The sequence below is a fragment of the Prionailurus viverrinus genome, chromosome D4 (genome assembly GCF_022837055.1).
Source record: "Prionailurus viverrinus isolate Anna chromosome D4, UM_Priviv_1.0, whole genome shotgun sequence".
NCBI classification, from domain to species: Eukaryota; Metazoa; Chordata; class Mammalia; order Carnivora; family Felidae; genus Prionailurus; species Prionailurus viverrinus.
This window is the reverse complement of record NC_062573.1, coordinates 11,334,854-11,358,422: the sequence shown is the minus strand read 5'-3', so window position 1 is coordinate 11,358,422 and position 23,569 is coordinate 11,334,854. Positions and strand designations below refer to the sequence as shown.

Here is a 23,569-nt window from a genome sequence, read left to right as displayed (position 1 = left end):
TTACTCTAAGGAGTAAACAGAGTGAAAGCCAGCATCAAAGATGGCCCCCAATGATGCCTGCTACTGGTATTCACACCCTGTGTAGTCTCCTCCCACACTCTACCAGCGTTGGTCTGCATGACCAATAGCATATGGCAGAACTGATGGTATATCACTTCCAAGATTAGATTATACAAGACTGAAATTTCTGTCTCCCTCCCTCTCTTTCATAGCACTGCTGTGGTGAAATCAAGCTGCCATGTTGTGAGCAAGGGACTGAAGCCTCTGGCCAACAGCCAGCAAGGCTGACCTTCCAGCAACACATGAGTAAGCTTGGAAACAGATCCTCCAACCCCAGTAAAGCCACTTCAGAGAACTACAGACCCAGCTGACATTTTGACTATAATCTTATAGGGGCCAGACCCACCCGGCTAAACCACTCTTGAATTTCTAACCCTCCAAGATTATGTGAGATGATACAAGCTTCTAGTTTGCAGCTGCTCAATTTGGGGATAATTTGTTATACAGCAATAGATAACTAATACAGTGAGACAAACGCGTCAAATGTTCAACATACACTCAGCAAGTGGCAGCTGCTGTTGTGGGTAATTTGAAGGAGCTTAGAAACTAGTTTGAGAGATAAGGAATATACATATCTGTCAGACAGAGGACTAGTAATAGAACAAACAAAGAAGCACAGCATAATTTGAATGGAAAAATAAAGTCCCTCTAAGTGTGAGTGCGACGGGGGGATGCCGGAGTGGAGAGGCCTTGGTCGGAGAAGACTTCCTCTTTGTCAGGAGCAGATGTCACTGAGCAAAAGGGACATGTGCCAATACACTAGAAACAGGAAGATCAGAATTCCTGCCCAGGCACGTCTGCTCACTTGCTTTGTGTGTCAGACATGTCCCTGAACCCAGCTGGACCTCAGTTTCCTTTCTTTAAACAGAGGGACAGCTCACAGACAAGAATGTGGGGGCTGAAGTCAGGCCTGATCCCGTGCAGGTTTTGAGACCCTGAGCAAGTGCTTCACTCAAAGAACGCCTCAGGTTCCTTAGGGAGGAATGGCCACTCTACTGGAGGCATTTCTGGAGACTTTATGAGAAAACCCACCTGAAGTGCCTGGCTCGGAACCTAGTACATAGTAGGCACTTAATCGATGAAGGACAAATGAACAAATGATAAATGAATGAACCCAACCCCCAAAAGAAAACCTAACTAAAACTATTAGCTTCTTTTTTTTTTTTTAACGTGTATTTATTTCGAGAGAGAGAGAGAGAGAGAGAGAGAGAGAGAGAGAGAGAATGTATGCAGATGCATGTGAATGGTGGGAGGGGCAGAAAGAGGGAGAGAGAATCCCAAGCACACTCTGCATTGTCAGCACAGAGCCCGATGCAGGGCCTGAGCTCACGACTGTGAGATCATGATCTGAACCAAGGCCAAAAGTCAGACAATTAACAGACTGAGCTCCCCAAGCATCCCTAGCTTCTTCCTTTGTTATCTATATAAGTCTTTCATTGGATCATTCAAAATATATTTACTGAAAACCTCCTCAGTGCTAAAAATTATCAGTAAACACGAGAGACAAGGCCTTGCTATCATGGACTTTAAATCCTAGAGAGGAGACAAATGATTGGCAAGGAAACAGAAAATGGTTATTCCACGGAGGAAAAAAGCAAGATGAAGAAAGAATAAAGTGAGTGGGGATGGACTGAAGGAGGCATACACACAACATCGGAGCAAAGCCTGAATAATTAGCCTCCTGGGTGAATACAAGTGGGAAGAATTTTCTAATAGGGAACAGGAAGTCTGAAAGTCCTGAGGGAGGAGCAGTGTTGGCCTGTCCATGGAACAGAGGAGGCCATAGCTCAGTGAGACAGGGAAAAACAAGGCTAGCACAAAGCAAGGTGTGAGAGGTAGGCGGTGACCAGATCACTTAAGCCAGAGTTAGCACACTATAGTCTGCAGGTCAAATTCAGTCTGAACCCTGTTTGTTTGCCTTTTTTTCATGTTTTATTTAATTTTGAGATAACTGTAGATTCACATGCAGTTGTAGGAAATAATATGATATAGAGAAACCCTGTGTATCTTTTGACCAGTTTCCTCCAATGGAAACATCTTGGAAAAAAATATAGAAAAAATATCACCCCAAGGATATTTACATTGATAGTCAAGATACACAGCATTTCCATTACTACAGAAATTCCCCTTTTTGCCCTTTACTTCCACAATCACTTCCCACCCGACTCCTCTCCTTAATGCGCAGAAACCACCATGTTCTCCATTCCTTTATATCATAGAATTCTTCAGAATACGTTATAGAATTTCTGTCACTTCAGGAATAGAACGTAAATATAATCATACAGTATGTGACCTCTGGGGATTGGCTTTTTTCCCCCCACTCAGCATCATTCTCCTATGCATCCAGATTGCTGATGTATCAATATTTACCTCCTTTTTTATTGCACAGTAGTATTCCATGGTGTGGACATACCATTGTGTGTGTAACCATTCACCCGATGAAGGACATGTGAGTTGTTTCCTGTTCTTAGCTAATATGAACAGCTGCTCTAAACATCTGCATACAAGTTTCTGTGTAAACTTAAGTTTTCACTTCTCTGAAAAAAATGCCAAGAAGTACAATTTCTGAGTCATAGGATAGTTACAGATTTAATTTTTTTTAGAAAGCTGCCAAACTGTTTTCCAGGGTGTCTGTGCTATTTTAAATCCCCACAGTAACGTATGAGTGGTTCAGTTTGCCACAACCTTGACATCATTTGATGTTGTCAATATATTTTATTGTAGCTATCCTGATAGGTGTGTGGTGATATCTCACTGTGCCTTTAATTTGAATTTCCCTAATACTTATTGATGTTGAATATCTTTTGTGCTCACCTTCCATCTGTAGATCTTTTTCAGTGAGGTGTCTCTTGATGTCTTTTGCCTATTTTCCGATTGATTTGGGTTTTTTATACTGTTATTTGAGAGTTCCTTATATATTCTAGACATTAGACTTTTGTCAGAGATGTGGCTTGCAAATGTATTTTCTCTCCCAGTTTGTAACTTGTCTTCTCATCTTCTTCAAATGAGCTTTCACAGAGCAAATGTTTTCAATTTTGATGAAATCCAAGTTACCATTTTCTCTTTTATGGATCATACTTTTAGAATCTGAAAACATTTTGCCAAGCCCAACTCTCAGAGATTTTCTCCTCTGTGTGTGTACTTTTCTAGAAGTGTTAAGGCTTTATGTTTCACAATTAATTCTGTGATACTTTTCGAGTTAATTTCTACATGAGGTGTGAGACTTACCCTGAGGTTGTTTTCTTGACTGTGAATGTGCTATTGTGCCCAGCACCCTTTGTTAGAAAGCTCCATTTTTTTCCCCACTTAAGTGGCTTTTGCCTCTTTGTAAACAACAACAACAACACAAAAAACAAAAACAAACTGAGCATATTTGTGTGGGACATTTCTGGGTTTTCTATTCTGTTCCATTGATCTATAGGTCTGTCCCTCTTACACACCTTAACATTGGGTAGACTGACTTCTTCTACTTTATTCTTCTTTTCAAAAGAAGTTGTGCTTAGGTGGCTCAGTCAGTGAAGCATCTGACTTCAGCTCAGGTCATGATCTTGCGGTTCGAGGGTTCAAGCCCTGCACTGGGCTCTGTGTCGACAGCTCAGAGCCTGGAGCCTGCTTCGGATTCTGTGTCTCACTTTCTCTCCGCCCTTCCCCCACTCATACTCTCTCTCAAAAATAAATAAACATCAAAAAATTAAAACAAAAACGAAAGAAGTTTTGCTCATTCTAATTCTTTTGCCCTTCCATATAAATTGTGGGAAAATCTTGTGTATATCCACAAAAAACTCATCCTGTCGTTTTTGATAGGAATCATACTACAAATTTGTATCAATTTGAAGAGAATTGAGATCTTTACTATGTTGAATGCTAATCCATGAAGAGAATATGTCTTTCCACTTAGATCTTTTAAAAATTTCTTTCATTAGCATTCCATAGTTCTCAGCATACATGTCCCATTCATGTTAGATTCACATCTAAATATTTCATTATTTTTTTAGGCACTATAAATGATATTGCATTTCACCTGTTCCATTCCTGATATTGATAACTGGTATCTTCTCTCCCTTTTATCTGTATTCCTAGATTTTTTTTTCAATTTTCTTGATGTTTCCAAAGAATCCATTTTTTTGTTTCCTTGACTTTTATCTATAGGTTGTGTTGTTGTTCTGTTTTTAAGTGCATTGATTTCCTTTCTTTTGCTTGCTTTGGGTTTATTTTGTTCTCTTTTTTGTAGGATCTTAGATGGAAGTTTAAATTACTAAATTGAAACTTCTTTTCTAATGTATGCATTCATGACTATTAAGTTTCCTCCTCATTAAATATAAGGACCCAGAGAAATTACAATGAAAGGATAGCATCCCACAAATTCGCATATACTGTATTTTTATTTCCTTCAGTTCAGTGTATTTTTTTTATTTCCCTTGAGACTTCCTCTTCAATCTATGGATTATTTAGAAATTTGTTGTGTAGTTTCCAAATGCTTAAAGATTTTTCTGTTATTTGTTATTGCTTTGTAGTTTGCTTCTCTTGTAGCTAGAAAACACACTGTATGATTTGAATTCTTTAAATTTATAGAGGTTTTTTTAATGGTCAAGATACGATCCATCTTAGTACATGTTCCATAGGCACTGAAAAGAATGTGTACTCTGTTGTTGTTGGGCAGTGTGTTCTATAAAATTAACTAGATCCTTTTAGTTGATGATGTTATTGAGTTATTCTATAACGTTGGTAATTTTCTAACTGTTCCATTCCATCAGTTCTTGAGAGAGGAAGGTTGGTGTAATCAACTATAATTATGGATTTATCTATTTTTCTTTTCAGTTCTATTGGTTTTTGCCTCACAAATTTTGCAGTTTCACTCTTTGATGCATAAACATTTAGGATTGTTAAGACTTCTTGGTGGATGACCCTTTCAATATTATCTGATAGCCCTCTCTGGCTTACTTTATCTGATATTAACATAGCTACCTCTGCTTTCTGTTTGATTTGCATGTCTTTTTTTACATGTTTATTTATTTATTTATTTATTTACTTATTTAGAGAGAGAGAGAGCAGGAGAGAGGCAGAGAGAGGGAGAGAGAGAATCCCAAACAGGAGTGAGGCTCAAGATCACAAACTGTGATCATGACCTGAATGGAAATCAAAAGTCGGATGCTGAACTGATTGAGCCACCCAGGAGCCCCTTCATATGTCCTTTTTAATTTACTTTCAACCTACTAAAATCATTATGTGTGAAGTGAATTTCTTGTAAAAAGCATACCATATTTTTAAATCAACTCTGCCAATTTGTCTTTTGCGTTTTTAAATCATTTACATTTAATGTGATTATTAGTATTTTAGAGCATAAGCCAGATGTTTGATTTTGTGTTCTGTTCTCCATTTTTCATTTTACTGTCTTCATTTTCTTGTCTTCTTGTGGGTTATTCGAACATTACTTTTTAAATTCCATCTTGATTTGTCTATAGTGTTTTTGAGTACATCTCTTTATATAGTTTTTGGTGTTTGCTCTAGGTATGCATAACTTATTACAGTCTATTCATGCCAACCCATTTAAGTGACATATAGAAACCTTACCTCCCTTTATGTCCCTTTATCTTCTCTCATCTGCAACATAATTTTCTTAAATATTCCTTTAAATACTTTTAGGACCACGTCAAATAGTGCTATCAGCTTTACTTTAACTGTCAAATATAATGTAGAAACTCAAGAAAACAAGGAAGGTCTATTGCATTTACCCATATTTGTGCTGTATTCTTTCTTCCTTCCCAATGTTCCAAGATTCCTTCTTCTATCATTCCTTTCTGTTTGGAGAACTTCCTTTAGCCAGTTTTTAAAAAAGGTCTAATGGCAACTAATTCTCTAAGTTTTCCTTCATATGAGAATGTGTTGATTTCTCCTTCATTCCTAAAAGATATTCCACTGGGCATAGGATTCTGAGCTGAAAGTTTTGGGGTTTTTTTGTTTTTGTTTTTGTTTTTTTATCCAACACTTACAAAATGCTGTGCCACTTGCCTCTGGCCTCCTGGTTTCTCAAGAGAATCCCGCCATCATTCAAATTGTGTTTTTCCATACAAATCAAAACCACACTCAGGTATCACCTCACGCCAGTCAGAGTGGCCAAAATGAACAAATCAGGAGACTATAGATGCTGGAGAGGATGTGGAGAAACGGGAACCCTCTTGGACTGTTGGTGGAATGCAAATTGGTGCAGCCACTCTGGAAAACAGTGTGGAGGTTCCTCAAAAAATTGAAAATAGACCTACCCTATGACCCAGCAATAGCACTGCTAGGAATTTACCCAAGGGATACAGGAGTACTGATGCATGGGAGCACTTGTACCCCAATGTTTATAGCAGCACTCTCAATGATAGCCAAATTATGGAAAGAGCCTAAATGTCAATCAACTGATGAATGGATAAAGAAATTGTGGTTTATATACACAATGGAGTACTACGTGGCAATGAGAAAGAATGAAATATGGCCCTTTGTAGCAACATGGATGGAACTGGAGAGTGTGATGCTAAGTGAAATAAGCCATACAGAGAAAGACAGATACCATATGGTTTCACTCTTATGTGGATCCTGAGAAACTTAACAGAAACCCATGGGGGAGGGGAAGGAAAAAAAAAAGAGGTTAGAGTGGAAGAGAGCCAAAGCATAAGAAACTCTTAAAAACTGAGAACAAACTGAGGGTTGATGGGAGTTGGGAGGGAGGGAGGGAAGGGTGGGTGATGGGTACTGAGGAGGGCACCTGTTGGGATGAGCACTGGGTGTTGTATGGAAACCAATTTGACAATAAACTTCATATATTGAAAAAACAAAACAAAACAAAAAAACAAATTGTGTTTTTCCAGTAGATAAAATATCATTTCTTTCTCCTTGCTTTCAAGATTTTTTCCCTGAAAAACTGAAATTTGACTATGATTGTTGGTGTGGATTTCTTTGTGTCTATCCTGGAGTTTGCTCAAGCTTTTCAAATATGTATATTTATGCATTTTACCAAATTTGAGATGTTTCCAGCCATTATTTCCTTTTTTTAAATATGAAATTTATTGTCAAATTGGTTTCCATACAACACCCAGTGCTCATCCCAACAGGTGCCCTCCTCAGTGCTCATCACCCACTTTCCCCTCCCTCCCACCCCCCGTCAACCCTCAGTTCATTCTCAGTTTTTAAGAATCTCTTATGGTTTGCCTCCTTCCCTCTCTGTAACTTTTTCCCCCTTCCCCTCCCCCATGGTCTTCTGTTAAGTTTCTCAGGATCCACATATTATTTCTTTGAGTACTTTTTCAGTTCCACTCTTTCTTCTCTCCTTCTGGCTCTTGAGACTGTTTATTTTATCAGTCTTTTCTCTTGATGTTCAAAGTGGGTAATTTCTATTGTTCTATCTTTAAGTTTACTGGTGATTTTCTCTGTCCTCTCCATTCTATTAGCCGAGTCAATCCACTGACTTTCAAAAAAATTAATTATTGTATTTTTCACTTCTATAATTTTCATTTGCTTCTCCTTTATATCTTTTACTTCTTTCCTGAGACTTTTTTTCATTTGTGCTTGAAATTGCTTAAGCATTTTTATGATGGCTATTTTAACATATTTGTCATCAAATTCCAATATCTCTGCTATCTTCATAGTAGCATCTATTGGCCATCTTTTTTTGCATTTGGTTTGAGATCTTTCAGGTTCTTGGTATGACAAGTGATTCTCAACGGAAACCTGGACAACTTGGGGCATTATGTTATGTTATTATGTTTTAACTCTGTATCTTATTTAAACCTTATATTTTATCTGGATTTCTCTGACACTGTTCCAATAGGGGAAAGTGGAGGCATACCTCATTACTACCAGGGGAGGTAGAATCCCAGTTTCCCCACTTGGCCTTCTTGGACACCATTGGCCACCAATGCAGCAAAGACAGGGGAGGATCGCATTATCAGATGGTATAAGTCTGGTAACAATGGAAGTCTAGCTTCCTACTTGGCCTTTATTAGAATGGGTTGGGAATGGGCCATGTTATTTCTATGATGTTTGGCTAGAGTGATTATTGTCTGAAGACTTTCTGTTTTCATAGGCTTCCTTTTTCTTGGGACTTTGGCTGAGAAGAGAAGGCTTTGGGTTTGGGGTTTTGATTTTTGTTTTTTGGTCTTTAAATATTGGAATTTCTGATTTGTTGGCTCCTTCAGCTCTAAGCTTGGGATATATGAGGCAAAAAGCAAACTCAAGGTGTAGGGGCCACCATATCTTTCCTTGGGCCCCCCATGTTCTTAGCTGGTCTCCCTTTTCGCTACCTTTTATAGACTTATGTTTGTTTTTTAAGTAACCTCCAGCATTTCTAGCTGTATTTAGCAGGAGAAAGACATCTATTTCCCAATGCCTGTTTTCCACAGTACTAAGAATGTTTACATTTTTAAAGTTTTTTTTTTAAGGAAGAACATGAGACAAAAAAAAAAAAAAGACCACATGTGGCTTGCAAAGCCTAAAATATTTACTACATGGTTCTTTATACACAAAAGTTGTTGACCCCTGACTTTAGCCATGGGAAGGCATCTTGAGTTGATTCTAAGTACAACTGGAAGGCACTGAAGGTTGTGAAGTGATCTGGTGTGGTACTTTGAAGAGATTACTGAAGTCAGTGCATTCAGTTATCTGTAAGCACTTTCTTAGAGCTCACAAAAGAAGCCTTGGGAGGCAGACTCTGTGGGGCTAGAAGTGGGCAGAAGAAAAGGGGCAGGTCTGTGTCATAATAACCTCATTCCTTAGAAGGCTGGTCTTTTGCCAGAAGGTTTTCAGTAAGTGCATGAGAAACCCAGACCAGCTGACCTCCAGAACTTCACAGCCTCCATTCTGCCCCACCTCAGGTGAGGACCCACAGGAACACCCTGGGCCTGAGTCCCTGAGTCTTAAAGTCTTGAGGATCTGAGTGGGGGAGTGTTACAGGGGATTCTTGGCTGTTCCTGCAACAGACTGGCCTTGCCTTTCTCCTCCCAGCCCCCTCTTCCATCCCCTGTGCCTTCTTTCTCTCCTTCCCCGCCCGTTTTCAACATCACCAAGCCATTTGTTTCTGTTTGTAATTATGCATTTTAATGTTCATTAATTATGGAATGCAAATTGCTTCAAGTGCAAAATTGTCATGAGCTGCTCCACCACCCCACCCCCAGGTCTAGAAGGTGGACCAGCTGTTCTGAGCAGAAGGAAAAACAACCAACTTACAAGACAGAATAACTTTTCCCGGGGGCTGATGGACTCATATGACAAATAAACCTGGGGAATCTCCGGACTGGTGCTGAAGAAAGAACCCTGCCCCTCCCTTGGGTCCCGTGGGGCATCAGTGTGGCATCATCCTTCTCTTCTGCAACCTTGGGCTTGAGAGACAGGGTGGGATAATAGAAAGAACTCCAGCCTCAGACCTAGACTCTTACTCACTGTCATCTGTGCTAGTCGTGTTTCTCTGACCCTCAGTTTCCCCACCCAGAAAACCTTTCTCAAAGTGGGTGTGGAAGGCAAACAGGATGACGGAGACAAATAGCCAAAGCCTAGCAAGCCCTCAATAAATAAATGCATGTGAATAAGGATCTCCAGAGAGCTGAGTTTCAGGTCTGCCTTGCCTCTCTCTTAACTGGCTGGGTGGCTTCAGGCAAGCACATCCGCCTCTCTGAGTCTGTTTCCTATACTGTAAAAAGAAGACAGTGGACAACAGGAAGCTGGAGACGTCTCTTAGCGCTGAGCTGCTTGGGCTTATTTTTTTTTATTTAATTAAAAAAAATTTTAATTGAATATTTTATTGGTGGGGGGAGGGACAAAGAGAGAGGGAGACAGAATCTGAAGCAGGCTCCAGGCTCTGAGCTGTCGGCACAGAGCTCAATGCAGGGCCTGAACCCACAATCCGTGAGATCATGACCGGAGCCGAAGTCAGACACTTAACCGACTGAGCTACCCAGGTGCCCAGAGCTGCTTGTTTTTTTTGCTAAAGCAACTATGAGTTGTGAAAAGGAGAGAAGCAGCTCTAAACTATTTCCAAAGGAAGTGGAGAATCCCCTCTGAATTGACTGAGCATGATTTAAGACACCACCAGGACGACTCCCACCTGCCAAACTACGGGCAAAGCCTTGTCCTCCTCCAAGGGCTCAGCAAGTATCTGATTTTTCTCATCACTAGTGCAAGCAAAACAACAGTCCTTCCTCCTAGGACAAGAGCCACCTTCTCCTAATAGCACTGCCTCATCAGATCATGGTCAAGATTACATAAGACAATGCAAAAGCAGTAATACCATTCATGAACGACAGTCTGAACACACTGTCAGCCATATAGGATCCCACTCCTCCTGTGAGTGAAATCTGCCACTTCCCTACTGTGTGCCCTGGATTCCCCGTTTCCACATCTCCACACTGGAGAGAGAGTCCTTCCTACCCCCCTGCGCTTCTGAGCGAATGGAACCATATCACATGCCTGACACAGGTCTGACCCAATGGCAGGTGCTCAGAAAATGGTAAACTGCTTTTGGGATCCCTTGTGACTTTCCCCCAAATAGGAAATACATTCAGGAAGCAATGGAAGAGGGCTGCATGCAGGCAGAGGGAAAGGAGACTGTTGCCATGGGCAGTTTTTACTATTCTCAGCAATGCTAAGGTAGGACCAGCATCATCATGCTCATTTTGCAGATGAGCAAACTAAAGCCCAGAAAGGTCAAGTGACTTGCCTGAGGTTACACAGCAAGTAAGAGGCAGACTCTGCCTACCTCTGGAGGTTCCCTGATTGTAAAAAAGGGGTTCTTTCTCCCTGATCCACATGAAGGTGGACTGTCCGTGATGTCACAAGTGGTTCAGACTGGCCAGGGCTACACAAGAATTCTGAGAGCTTTGTAGGAAGGTCACTATGATGGACTATGAAGGGACACAAAGGGGCTGGTGGCAGCAGTCTTGGAGGTGCAGATCAGATACAGCATCCCTAGGAGGGTGGGAAGCAATGAAGAAAATGAGATGGTTATTTCTACCAGGTGCTAGATTTTTCCCATATGCCACCTCCTCAAGTTCTCACAGCAAAACTCAGAGGCACCGGTAAGACACCCTCTTTCTGCAGGTAAGGTTATGGAGGACCGCGCTAACTAAGCGAGTGCCGCGGAGCCCTTCAGTGCCGACCATCCCTTTGACTAGACGCTGAGTGGGCTGGGCTGCCCGTGTCCCAGGGGGCCTCAGGATGACTGCCTGGAAAGGGGGTGTGCAGGGAAGACCCTGCCATCCCCCATCCCCTGCACTTCTCCCTCCTCCACCTCAATCTGTCAACCAGGCCAGCTAGCCCGTCTATTACTGCAGACATTGATTTGGACAACCAGGCCGGTCGAGAGCCCATAATTACGGGGAGTTTTAATCAACTCATGCCAATTCAGCCGTCGCTCAATTTGATGCGGACATGGAGGAAAGGGGTGGGCATGCAAAAAAGGATTACGGGGATCGATCGTGGCTGATGGAGGACTGCAGCTGCAGGCACCCCCAGAGGCTTCAGGCCCGAGTGGAGGAGTCCCCGGGAGAGCTCCCAGGCACGCTGCCCAAACCACAACCCTGCAATCATCTGTCTCTCCACCTGGATGTGGAAACCATGTAGGCAGACGCCCAAGGGTGTCTGCAGTGAAGGGGCAGAGAGAACGAGAGGGAGGGAGAGAATCCCCAGCAGGCCCCGCACTGTCAGTGCAGAGCCTGATGCGAGGCTCGATGCCATGAACCGTGAGATCATGACCTGAGCTGAAATCAAGAGTCGATGCTTAACCGACTAAGCCACCCAGGCGCCTCTTTATGTGTCTTCATTTTAAAATGGACTTGATAATAACTAACTAACTCCTGGGTTTGCTGGGACTTCTCAGTGCCATCATGGACAGATACCTTATATGGAAGTTCTTACTTCCTTCTGATTGGCCCGGAGTCAGCAAGCCTCATTTTCACTTCTCTCCTAGGTTAAGGATTCTTCCCAGCACAAACGTCATTCTGCCATTGAGGATGTTTTCTGGCTCACAGTCTGTCTCCCCAGGAGCCTGTGGGCTATTTGAGGAGAGAGTGTAAGACACACAGCTTCCTCTTTTCGGCCCAGTCCCAGTGCCCAGCACAGGGGACGAAGACGCTGGCGTGGCCTTCGGCATCAGGCAGGTCTGGACTGGAATCCCTCCGGATTGCCACTCACTAGCCGTGTAATGCTAGCCAGTCACATTCTCAACACTTCAAGACTCAATTCCCTCAACGTAAACGGAGACTAATTACACCTATTCAGCGGAATTGCCACGGGGAAAACAAGTCAGACAACCGATGTCCCTAGCACAGAGCCTGGTACGTGATAAAACGTCAACAGTTATAAAAGTGGTTATTGTGATCATTGTCGCTTGAATATTTGATACCCAGTAAATATTTCTGGAATGCAAGAAAATGTCAATTACGTTGCTTAGTTCTGTCTTGAGTTCCTGTGAAACACCAATAGGCCATTCTCCCCACACGCCTGCCATCTGTGCAGCATTCAACAAACACTCACTGGAGACATGAGAGAGGAAATTGGCGTGCTCTGGGTGCCTACTGTGAGCCAGACGCTACACGACGTGTTCTCCTTAGCCTGCTTTGCTCAAGACCCACAATTCTAAATTTTTTTAACATTTATTCATTTTTCAGAGTAAGAGAGACAGAGCATGAGTGGGGGAGGGGCAGAGAGGGAGGGAGATACAGAATCCAAAGCAGGCCCCAGGCTCTGAGCTGTCAACACAGAACCACATGTGGGGCTCGAACTCACGGACCGCGAGATCATGACCTGAGCTGAAGTTGGACACTTAACCGACTGAGCCACCCAGGCGCCCCTCAAGACCCATAATTCTATGGGCTCACTATTATTCAGCCCGATTTTGCAGAAGAGAAAACAGGCTTTGAAGCCAGAGTGCTTTTCCTATGTCACTCAGGCTTTCTACGAATGGAAGCAGGGTGTAGGCACAGGTATGTTTGGCTCTAAACCCGTGCTCTCTGCACCACACAACTCATTTCTGATGGAGACACGAAGAAAGAGAAGGGATGGCGGTCCTTGACCTCCAAGAGAATTAGACCTACTGGAGGCACTGGGGAAACCCCCAGAGGGAGGCAAGTCACGGCTCAAGATGGTTTATGCTCAAGAGTAGTCCTAAAGGGTGCCTGGGTGGCTCAGTCGGTTATGCATCTGACTTTGGCTCCGGTCATGATCTTGTGGTTTGTGGGTTTGAGCCCCACATCGGGCTCTGTGCCGACAGCCTAGAGCCTGAAGCCTGCTTCAGATTCCACATCTCCCTCTCTCTCTGCCCCTCCCCTGCTCGCAGTCAGTTTCTTTCTGTCTCTCAAAAATAAATAAAAAATGTTTAAAAAATCAAGAATAATAGTGAGATGGCACTGGTGCTGAAAAACACGGCTGGGTTTGCTGGCACCCATCCGGGTCATGGCCAGCCATCCGAATTTATTATGAGCACCCATCTTTCCCATTAGAGGAACACATGAACACAGTTAGGAGACACTGATTACAGTCTCTGCTTTGGGCAGTTCTCTTCCTTTCTCTTGCCTCAGGCTTCCTATCTGCTCTGAGAAAGGTGGCAGCTGGTTTCCACGGACCTTACAGCTTGGACATCCTATGGTTCTCTGCAAGAGGCTCACAGAAACACCAAGGGAGGTCAGAAGGTATGTTCTGGTAGTGGGTAGAACCTGCGCTGGGGAACCATGGAGAAGGGCTGCTCTTGTGGGACTGGCCCAAGGATATTGTTTGCAGCCAAGCCAGACAGCCGCTTTCGACGGCTGGCCGTCCTTCTAGCTGGAGTCATAAAGCTTTCTGCCTCCCTCTGGAGTTCCCCATGACACCACGTGGAGTAGGGGTTCAGTTCAGCAAATGCCTATTCAAAGCTGACTGTCCTCCAGGCCATCAAGTTTACAGAGCCTTAGCCCAGCCTTCAAAAAGCATCTGGTCCAACACAGGGAGAGGAATAAGTCATAACATTCTTATAGTCCTTGGAGATTTTTAATATGGTACAAATAAGCATGGAGAGCAGAGCGAAGAAGAAAACAGAGAACACTCTCCCAAGAAAATTCTCCAGGAGTCCTGTCAAATGTTTATTCAATAACTGTCTAGTAAGGAAAATAAATAGCCTTTGTATAGTTAATCAATAATAGTAATAGCTGGGGGGCGGCGCCTGGGTGGCTCAGTCAGTTAAGTGTCCGACTTCGGCTTGGGTCATGATCTCATGGTCCGTGAGTTCAAGCCCCATGTCGGGCTCTGTGCTGACAGCTCAGAGCCTGGAGCCTGTTTCCGATTCTGTGTCTCCCTCTCTCTCTGACCCTCCCCCATTCATGCTCTGTCTCTCTCTGTCTCAAAAATAAATAAACATTAAAAAACAATTAAAATTACTAAAAAAAAAATAGTAATAGCTGGGGGCACCTAGGTGGCTCAGTCGGTTAAGCGTCTGACTCTTAGTTTCGGCTCAGGTCATGATCTCACAGTTTGTGAGTTTGAGCCCCATATTGGGCTCTGCACTGGCAGCATGGAGCCTGCTTGGGATTCATTCTCTCTCTCTCTCTCTCTCTCTCTCTCTTTCTCTCTCTCTCTCTCTCTCCCTGTCCCTCCCTTGTTCGCTCTCTCTCCCTTTCTCTCTCAAAATACATAAACTTAAAAAATAAGTACTAGCTAACAATAGTTCTCACCATGTGCCAAGTACTATTCTAAATATGTTAGGGATATTAACTCCTAGTGTTAACGATACCCTGGTGGTAAAGGTACTATTATTCTTGTTTTTCAGAAGAGAAAACCGAGGCACAGACAGCTTCAGTAACTTGTCCGAAGACCTGAGCAAGTAGACGGCACAGCCGGCCATCAAGTCATGCTATGCTGCCTTTCAGGTGGCTGAGGTTTCTAAAGTCCTTCTCCAAGCATTCTATCTATCATTCCAGCCTCAGGTGACTGCCAGACAGACTCAGCTCCTGGTTGGAAGAAGAGAACCCCACGGTGCAAGACGCAAGGGGCCTTCCCTGGGTCACACAGTGAGCACCTGTAGGGCGGAGCTGAGGTTCAGCAGCCTGCACCATTCCAAAGCTGCACCTTCCGGGCTAACGGCAAGACTCAGTGAAGGAGCCCTCTGCTACCGAGACGGGGCTCGAGCCCCCTTCCCCTGGGTCAGGCGCTTTGTGGTGCCAGGGTGCTGGGGGCAAGCAGACATGGATCATGCACTCCCTCAATGCCCGGCACGTCATTCCAGCTCGCCAGCTCCTCAGAAAAGGGTATATACTGTTATTGTCAGCACTCACAAATGGGAAAGTAAGGCTTGCAAAGGAGAGATGATGTTGCTTCAGGTCAACATTATAGATGCTCCAATTTCTTCTAGTTTTAAGAAGACCCATGTCCCTGTTCTCCCTGTGAGTGGCACAGAGCCAAGAGAATTTTGACAACGTTTGCACGCTACAGACTGATGTGCAGGGCAGCACTGGCAAAAATGGCTTTCCGACATCATCTGAGCACTGACTGCCGAGCCAGGTCCCACACTAAGCGCTGAACGCACGCTGACTCGGCCCCTCCTCAAAGCAGCCCTAAGTGGTGGATGCTATTACCAAGCTCACTTACCAGATGGGGAATCTGAGACGCAGCGAGGTTCATGAGCATGCCCAAGGTCACACAGCCAGTAAGTGGCAGAGCCAGGAAAGGAGGCCCCAGGGTCTGTTTCCTTAAGCCTTGGGCTAGGCCTCCTCCCATAACAACCACGTAAGGTAGGTCCTATTAGTTTACTCATTTTTTGATATTGGGAGACTAAGACTCAACATGGTTTAAAGCAACCTATGTCAGTATATAGTAAGTGGCAGAGCCAGGATTTGAACCCCGCAGATCCCAAAGAACTCCTTCTCCCCCACTACTATGCCTACTAGTGAGCTAGAGATCCAGGGGCCAGGCTTCTGTCAGGACAGGCTGAAGACATGGTCTTTTTGATGGCTGCTAGGTTTTGCTGGCTCATTCCCTTCCCCATCCTTTGTAACTAAAAACTATTCGCAGCTTGCGGCTGTGTCCTCACACCGCACCTTCTCATCGATCACCCGGACTCTGCGTGAGAAATGATTTTATAAGCTAGTTGGCTTTGAAAAGCATGGAGCAGCAGCCATTGAACATATGCTTCTGTGGGTATATATTTATTCAGCGTATGTTGAGTGTAATTTTGGGCGGTTTGCATATTTTATTTTTTTGTTGTTGCAGAGAGCAATTTAAGAGAACGAAGAAAAAAAAAATCTACCCCTGAATGGAGACAGATGCCATAGATGTTAGACCCTGAGGTTCAGAGTCCAGTGTTTTGGGAATGGTGGGGGGGTGGTGAGAGGAAACTCAAGCCAAGAATTAAGGACCAGCAGTGACCCTCTCCCATCCCTGCCACCTACGGCAAGCACTAGCTAGCCAGCCTCATGGCAGGTGCTTCAAGTCTTTATTTTCAAGCCCTCCCCAGCAGCCTATCTGACTCTGCCCCTAGCTGCTATGTACTGAGTACTATAAATATCATCCAGACCCAGGGCTACGTGCACACCACCCACCTAACTCTCCAGGCAATCCCACGTGGAGGTGCTGCTGTGCATATAAGAACATTAATATATCATTACTCAGTGTCATTAACGGGTACAACAGGGATCTGTGCAGCAGGAAGCCTGACCCCAGACCAGTGCTCCCTCAAAGTTACTAGAGCCCTTCAGATTCGGGTTCCCATCCCAAGGCCTCCAATCCCAACGTGACCCCAGATCAGCGATCCATCAAGGTGACGGGAGCCCTTCGGATTTGGGATCTGATCCCAAGGCCACCAAACCCAACATGAGTGGCACTGCACGCACGCTACTCCCCTTCCTGGGTTGGCTTCTATACTCGCAGAATGCGGATGGCGATGCCATTTGGCTGGTGTGCTGTGTGGATTCCAAGATCCAAAGTTACACTTAAAAGCTCAAAAGACATTGGTTCCCTTTCTCTCTCTACCCCCACCCCTTGCCTAAAAGGTTCTCCTCTCACCCGGGATGAACTCAGGATGTAACATTTAAAGATATGCCTTAGAAGAAGCCTGCATGGTTTGGACCAGCTGCGGGGGGAGGGGGGGGATTTATGCTCGTGTGGGTGCCAAAAACTCAAAGGACAGGAAGAAGCAGGCCCAGGCCCGAGTCTACACCAGAGGGAATCTTTCAGAAAGGAGAAAGTTTACCCTGCATATGTGCTAAAAAGAGGCATCCACGTGTGATTTTGCGTGGTGGGATCTGAAATATCAATTTCTGGCTAGGTAAATCGACTGAGCTCTTTGTTAGCCAGGACACAACTCACCCCTGCGACTTTGGAGCCTAGCAGAGGACCCCACCCCAGGAGGGACTTAGGTGATGCATCCTGAATGCAGCTAAAATTTGAATGAAACTGTGGACCAGCTGATAAATACTTTTTGCTTCAACTGAAAGATTAGTTTTACCTAGCTTAGTGAAATGTGCTGAAGGCCAGAGAATTCATCACTGAAAAGCAAAAATAAAATAAAATTGTGGTTCTAGGTACATATAAATGGGGAAACTACATGGAAAAGATAAGGGACTTGATTACCATAAAAGTCAGGGCTGTGGCTACTTATAGAGGGGGAGAAAGGGCTAAAACGGGAAATGGAGTCCCAGCAAGTGTGTTAAGAAGGGGCTTCTGGAATGCAGGCTGTAGTCGAAGTTTTGACCTGGGTGGTGAATAGATAGGTATCACATAATTACTACATTTATTTATTTACTTACTTATGAGAGAGAGGGGGGAGGGACAGAAGGGGGAGAAAGAAAAAGAGAGCAGGGGAGGGGCAGAAAGAGAGAGAAAATCTTAAGCAGGTTTTACTTTCAGTGTGGAGCCCAACGTAGGGCTCAATTCCATGCCCTTGGGATCATGACCTGAGCAGAAATCAAGAGTCAGATGCTCAACGGACTGAGCCATCCGGGAGCCTTGCATAATTTGATTACTATCGACGAAACTCCATGTGATATTTGACACATTTCTCTCTCTCTCTCTCTCTCTCTCTATATATATATATATATATATATGTATGTACATATGTATGTATATATGTGTGTGTGTGTATATATATATACATACATATATACACATATATATGTGTGTGTGTGTATACACACACACACACACACACAGTAATAGAAAGAAAATACAAAAATACCAAATTGTTAGTGGTGATTATTGGAGATGACATGACTGTGGGTGATATTTTTCCTCCTTCTTCTTTCTCTGTATTCTAAATATCCTTACATGTATATATAATGCCTTTATAATTGAAAAAGGGAAAGCAAGTTTATAGCTGAAATGCCTCATTATCTAAACAAGGCGACAACAAAATCGTGGAGGTTGGTTACAGTGCTGCTGCCTAGAATCCCACCATATGGAGGCCTCCGTCTTCTTCCTAAGGTTTACTGTGTGTGCAAGAACAGCTCTCCTGGGGGAGTGGGGGGAGGAGCACAGGTGCCATTGACTATCATACAGGCTGATCTTCAGTCTTCCCTCTCCAGACCCAAGCACAGCTTCAACTTGTGGACTGTTGGGGGGAAAGAAGGAGCCCCAGACAAAATTAAGCTCAAATCTCAGAATCTGTAAAAAGCATGAGAGGCTCAGCTAAGAACACACAAGTAGAACCATGTTGAGGAATAGGGTCATTTTATTACCTAGGTCTGTACCATCCCCATGACAGTGGGCTTCTAAGATCACTTTTCCTTACAATGACGGCAAGAAAAATTCTTGAAGATCAATGAAAGCCAGAAAAAGATCCCATGCATGATAATGTGATTTATAATAAGGAATATGTATATTTTTATCTTCATCCTCATTTCTAGACAGAGTTCTCAAAACCCTTGGAATTTCCTTAAGTGATGAGAGCAAACAAGGTTTCTTAGTGTTTATAACAAGCTCCTTTCAATCACATCTGAACTTATGTTAATGAGGTGATTTTTGGAAAGAACCTAATGTTGGGGTCTGCTGGTTGCCAGGGGGAACCAACCAGGTGATTAGAAGGCTGGGACCTTCAGGATCCCGTAAGAGGAAGAAGGGGCTGGAAGTTACATCAGTTGCCAGTAGCCGACAATTTAAGCAATTATGCCTATGTAATGAGGCCTCCGTAAAAACCCAAAAGGATGGTGTTTGGAGAGCTTCTGAGATAGTACACACATGGAGGTGAAGAAGGGGCATGCAAGTTCCATGCTTCTTTCCCTGCACCTTGCCCTATGTACCTCTTCACCTGGTTGTTCATCTGTATCCTTTATAATATCCTTTACAATAAACTGGTAAACAGAAATCAGTGTTTCTCTAGTTTTGTGAGTCACTCAAGCAAATTAATCGAATCCAAAGAGGGGGTCATGAGAACCTACCATCTATACCTGGTCAATCAGAAGGACAGGCTTACAAGCTGGACCTGTGACTGGTCTCTGGAATTGGGGGGCAGTCTTATAGATGTGACTCTGTAACTTATGGGATCTGATGCTATCTTCAGGTGCACAGTGTCCAAGTTTAGTTGGATTGTAGGACAGAGTCACTTCCCATTGAGAACTGGAGAACTTCTGGGTCATGTCAAAGAGCAAGCATACATGGGCCTTGTTTCCTAGCTCACCAAACTCCTCCCTACCCAATAGGAACTGATCCTGGAAAGGGAGGTTACAGAACAGGGTCCTTCTCATGCCTGGCTACTCACATTGGGCTGGGCCAACATCATAAGGTGCAGGGATCATTCTCAGTTTATGGACAATGCAACAGAGGCTCAGAGGCATTCAACAATTTGCCCACAGTCACACAGCTTCCCAGTGATTAGACGGCACATAAACCCAACTCTGTATCATAGCCAAGTCTGCTCTTTGCACTGGAAGAATTCTGATGAGCCATCCCACTGCCCTAGGAATGTCTATGGTGCTACTCAGGTGCTATCTTCTCACCGAGAAGAAAGGCTAGTGAGTGAGGGGTTTATGAAACCTTCTCACTCTTTGCTATCCCAAGGCTAAAAGGTTTCAAGGTCGAGGCTGGTCGTCTTGTGCTTCTCTGCTGTCCCTGGGATAACTTCTCTAGTCTCCAAGAATATCTGGGCTAGCAGAGAAGATGTACAAGGCAGGACTCAGGGAGAAGCTGGAGAATGCAGGGAAAAGGCTAAATTTTCAAATTTGTAATAATGATGATGATGATATAATTTCTGATCCATTTGCCCCAAGATGTGTGATAAAAAGAAAAGGACACTACACTGTGTGGGAGAGAGAATCCTAGCCTGGAGTTTAGGACACTTGAGTTCAAGCCAAGCATAGTTCCTATGCTTTTTGGCCTCAATTTGTTCATCTTTGTCTTTGGTTAAAATCAAGTTAAGAAGCCAGTTGTCTTAAAAAAAAAAAAAAAAAGGAAAAGTTTGTATAAAGACATGTGGTTCTGACACAGAAAGTTACCTCAAAGAAACACAACTACTGTATGCTTTTCATGCTTCTATTTTTAAACTTACATATATAAATTCTTATTTAGATTTGCATATGCATTGGGGAAAATTTATAGGAAGATATATAGAGACCCAAGTGAAAGAAAATAAGGACACTGGTTTGTGTTTTTTTCTTTCTACATTTCAGCAGGGGTTTAAATTGGTCTTATTTTAGGGGCTCCTGGGCGACTCAGTCGGTTAAGCATCCGACTCTTGATTTCAGCTCAGGTCATGATCTCATGGTTCAGGAGTTCCAGCCCCACACTGGGTTCAGTGTTTGAGATACTCTGTCTCCCTCTTTGTGCCGTCCCTTGCTCACACACACACGTGCACACTCACTCTCTCTCTCAAAAATAAACATTTAAAAATACATAAAAATAATAAAGTTTGTTTTATTTTCTTTTACAATGAGCACGAGCTACTTAAACAACAACTAAGAAAAAAAGAAGACTGAAGATCGGATGGGGAAGACACCTTATAGATGCAACGAGTCTATTACCATAGTTAAGACGAACACAATGATTCCGGGTTTTCATTTCAGAGCTAAGAAAAAGGTGTCTATCAGCGTTCCAATGGCCATGGAGTCTGTCACAGGTGCTCAGCATGACCACCGGGAACTCTGTGGTCACGGTCTCTGACCCGCTCCAGTCTTCAAGGAGACAACAGCCCCGCGACAACAGCCTCCTACCTGCCCGGTCCTCTGCATTTGCGCCCCCTCCCACATGCATCTTGCACACATCACCGGGCTCTACTCTCTAATGTACCATTTTTGCTTGATCACTCCCCTCGTCAAGGGGATACTTTGGGTCCAACACCCTAACCTGCCCTTGGACTGCATCATGAAAGAAAACCAGCACCCCTGAAACAGGTGGAGTCCAGAAAGTCAGAGGTGGTGTTGCTCCCTTTTATTTTTATTTTTCAACGTTTATTTATTTTTGGGACAGAGAGAGACAGAGCATGAATGGGGGAGGGGCAGAGAGAGAGGGAGACACAGAATCGGAAACAGGCTCCAGGCTCCGAGCCATCAGCCCAGAGCCCGATGCGCGGCTCGAACTCACGGACCGCGAGATTGTGACCTGGCTGAAGTCGGACGCTTAACCGACTGCGCCACCCAGGCGCCCTGCTCCTTTTTATTTTTAATCCATCTCACACCTTCACCCAAATCATGGAATTTGAAAACTGGTCTTACAGACTATTGAGAATTTATTCTAAAGAAATAACTCAGAACACAAAGAATCCTTCGGCCCAAAGATGATCAGGGCAACACTGTTGACAATAGATTAAAACTGAAGGGACACCTGGGTGGCTCAGTCGGTTAATCGTCCAACTTTGGCTCAGGTCATGATCTCGCGGTCTGTGCGTTTGAGCCCTGCGTCGGGCTCTGTGCTGACAGCTCAAAGCCTAGAGCCTGCTTCAGATTCTGTCTCCCTCTCTCTCTGTCCCTCTCCCCTGCTTGCACTCTCTTACTCTCTCTGTCTCAAAAATAAATTAAAAAAATTAAAAATTAAAAAATACAGATTAAAATTGAAAACATTCAAAATGCCCACCAATCAGGTGAAGTAAGGGATTGAGTAGTCCCCTCTGTGGAGTATTAGGCAACAGGACAAATGATGTTTATGAAGACTTTGCCTGACTGAGGACGAGGGTTCTACCATTGGGCTGCTTGACTTAAACTCCCTGCTCTAGAACTTAGAAGCTGTGTGACCCTGAGTGAGGTACATAAGTTCTCCCATCTGTAAGAAAGGGGCAACGGGGTGACACCCATGTCAGACGCTTTGGGACATAGCAATCCCCCAGACAATTTCAGCTCTCATCATCCCTATCATCTGCGCATGAAATATCAGATAATAGCAGCAGCAACCATACTTTGTGTCTACTTAGGGCCGGGTGCTGGCCCATTGTGTGTGCATTATCTCAGTTAGTGCCGATGGCAGCTTTGCTGGATATTATTAGCCCCATTTTACTCAACAGGAACCTGAGACTCAGAGGCCTTAAATACTTTGTCCCAAGGTCACCCAGCTAGTGAGTGACAGAGCAGATTTGGGGCCCAGGTTTCTCTGATGCCAGAAACTGCTCTTAAGCGCTATGCTGACCCCTTGAAGGTAGGGGTGATGGTGGGAGTAAATATATTCTCTCATAAGGGCACCTTTCCAAAGGCGAAAAGCTTTGTGAAGCAGGTGCATGAAACATACAATTAAAATGCCAACGTCTCTCCTGAGATGCTTACAAAAGGGAAGCAAAGGGATGGAGAATTTTTTCCTCCTGTATGTTTGCTTTCCCACCAAACCAGGAGTTAAGCCTCACCCTCCACCTAGTGTTGCCCTTCCCCCTCCCCGCCTTGGGCCCTTCCGATGTTAGAAATCTGCCCTCTGAGAACATGTATCATGAGGTCATAGATTTCAGGAATTGAAAGGAAACTCAGCAATCGGTGGCCCCTCTCCAGGGCGGTCTGAAGCTCCCTCTCCCTTCCCACACGCAGTCCACACAGAAGGTGGCCGCCTTCCCCGAAGGGATTTGTTCCACTCCTGCAGCCAACAGGTGGCAGAACCAGGCAGTGCCCGTTCCCTGCCCCCACCTCTGGGGCTCCTTTCCCCCACGCCATTCTTCCAGGAATCAAAGGGTAAAACCCATCGCTTCAGAAGGGCGAGGGCTGCTCCCTGACTTTAACAGCTAATGACTTCCACACAATAAAACCAGCTTACCAGAAATACCATCAGACCCAGCAAATCTGGGTCCCAAAGAAATAACATGAGGGGAAAAAACTAGAGAAGGCTTCAAATGTCATGGGAAGAATAAAATATTTAATATCATAAAAGGGTGCTGAGGCTTTATGAGAAAGCCACACATTATAATCCTGAAAACCCTATATCGGACTCCCACCCACTGCCGCCACACCCACCCCAGAAGGGAGGAGGACTATGGTGGGAGTTCACAAAGAAAGGATGGACAGGCACAGCTCCCAAATGAGGGGCAGCTCCCTTCCTTTTCACTCCCCAAAGTTTGATCCTTACAGACAGGCTCAGAGTCAATAGGCAAGTTCTAATCTCGTTCTTTTCTACTCTC

The 23,569-nt window shown here is 44.1% G+C and overlaps 1 protein-coding gene across 5 annotated transcripts in view; it reads right to left on the bottom strand.

Moving 5' to 3' along the window:
- The window catches only part of ASTN2 (astrotactin 2), an 876,392-nt gene that overhangs the window by 327,265 nt on the left and 525,558 nt on the right, over positions 1–23,569 (bottom strand). The window contains exon 1 of one of the 5 annotated variants that reach the window (XM_047831062.1): positions 11,928–12,031. The exons of the other annotated variants lie outside the window; for them this stretch is intronic. The gene's annotated coding sequence lies outside the window, so the exon portion shown is untranslated. Of the gene's footprint in view, positions 1–11,927; positions 12,032–23,569 lie in introns of those variants that run through there. 5 annotated transcript variants of the gene reach the window in all.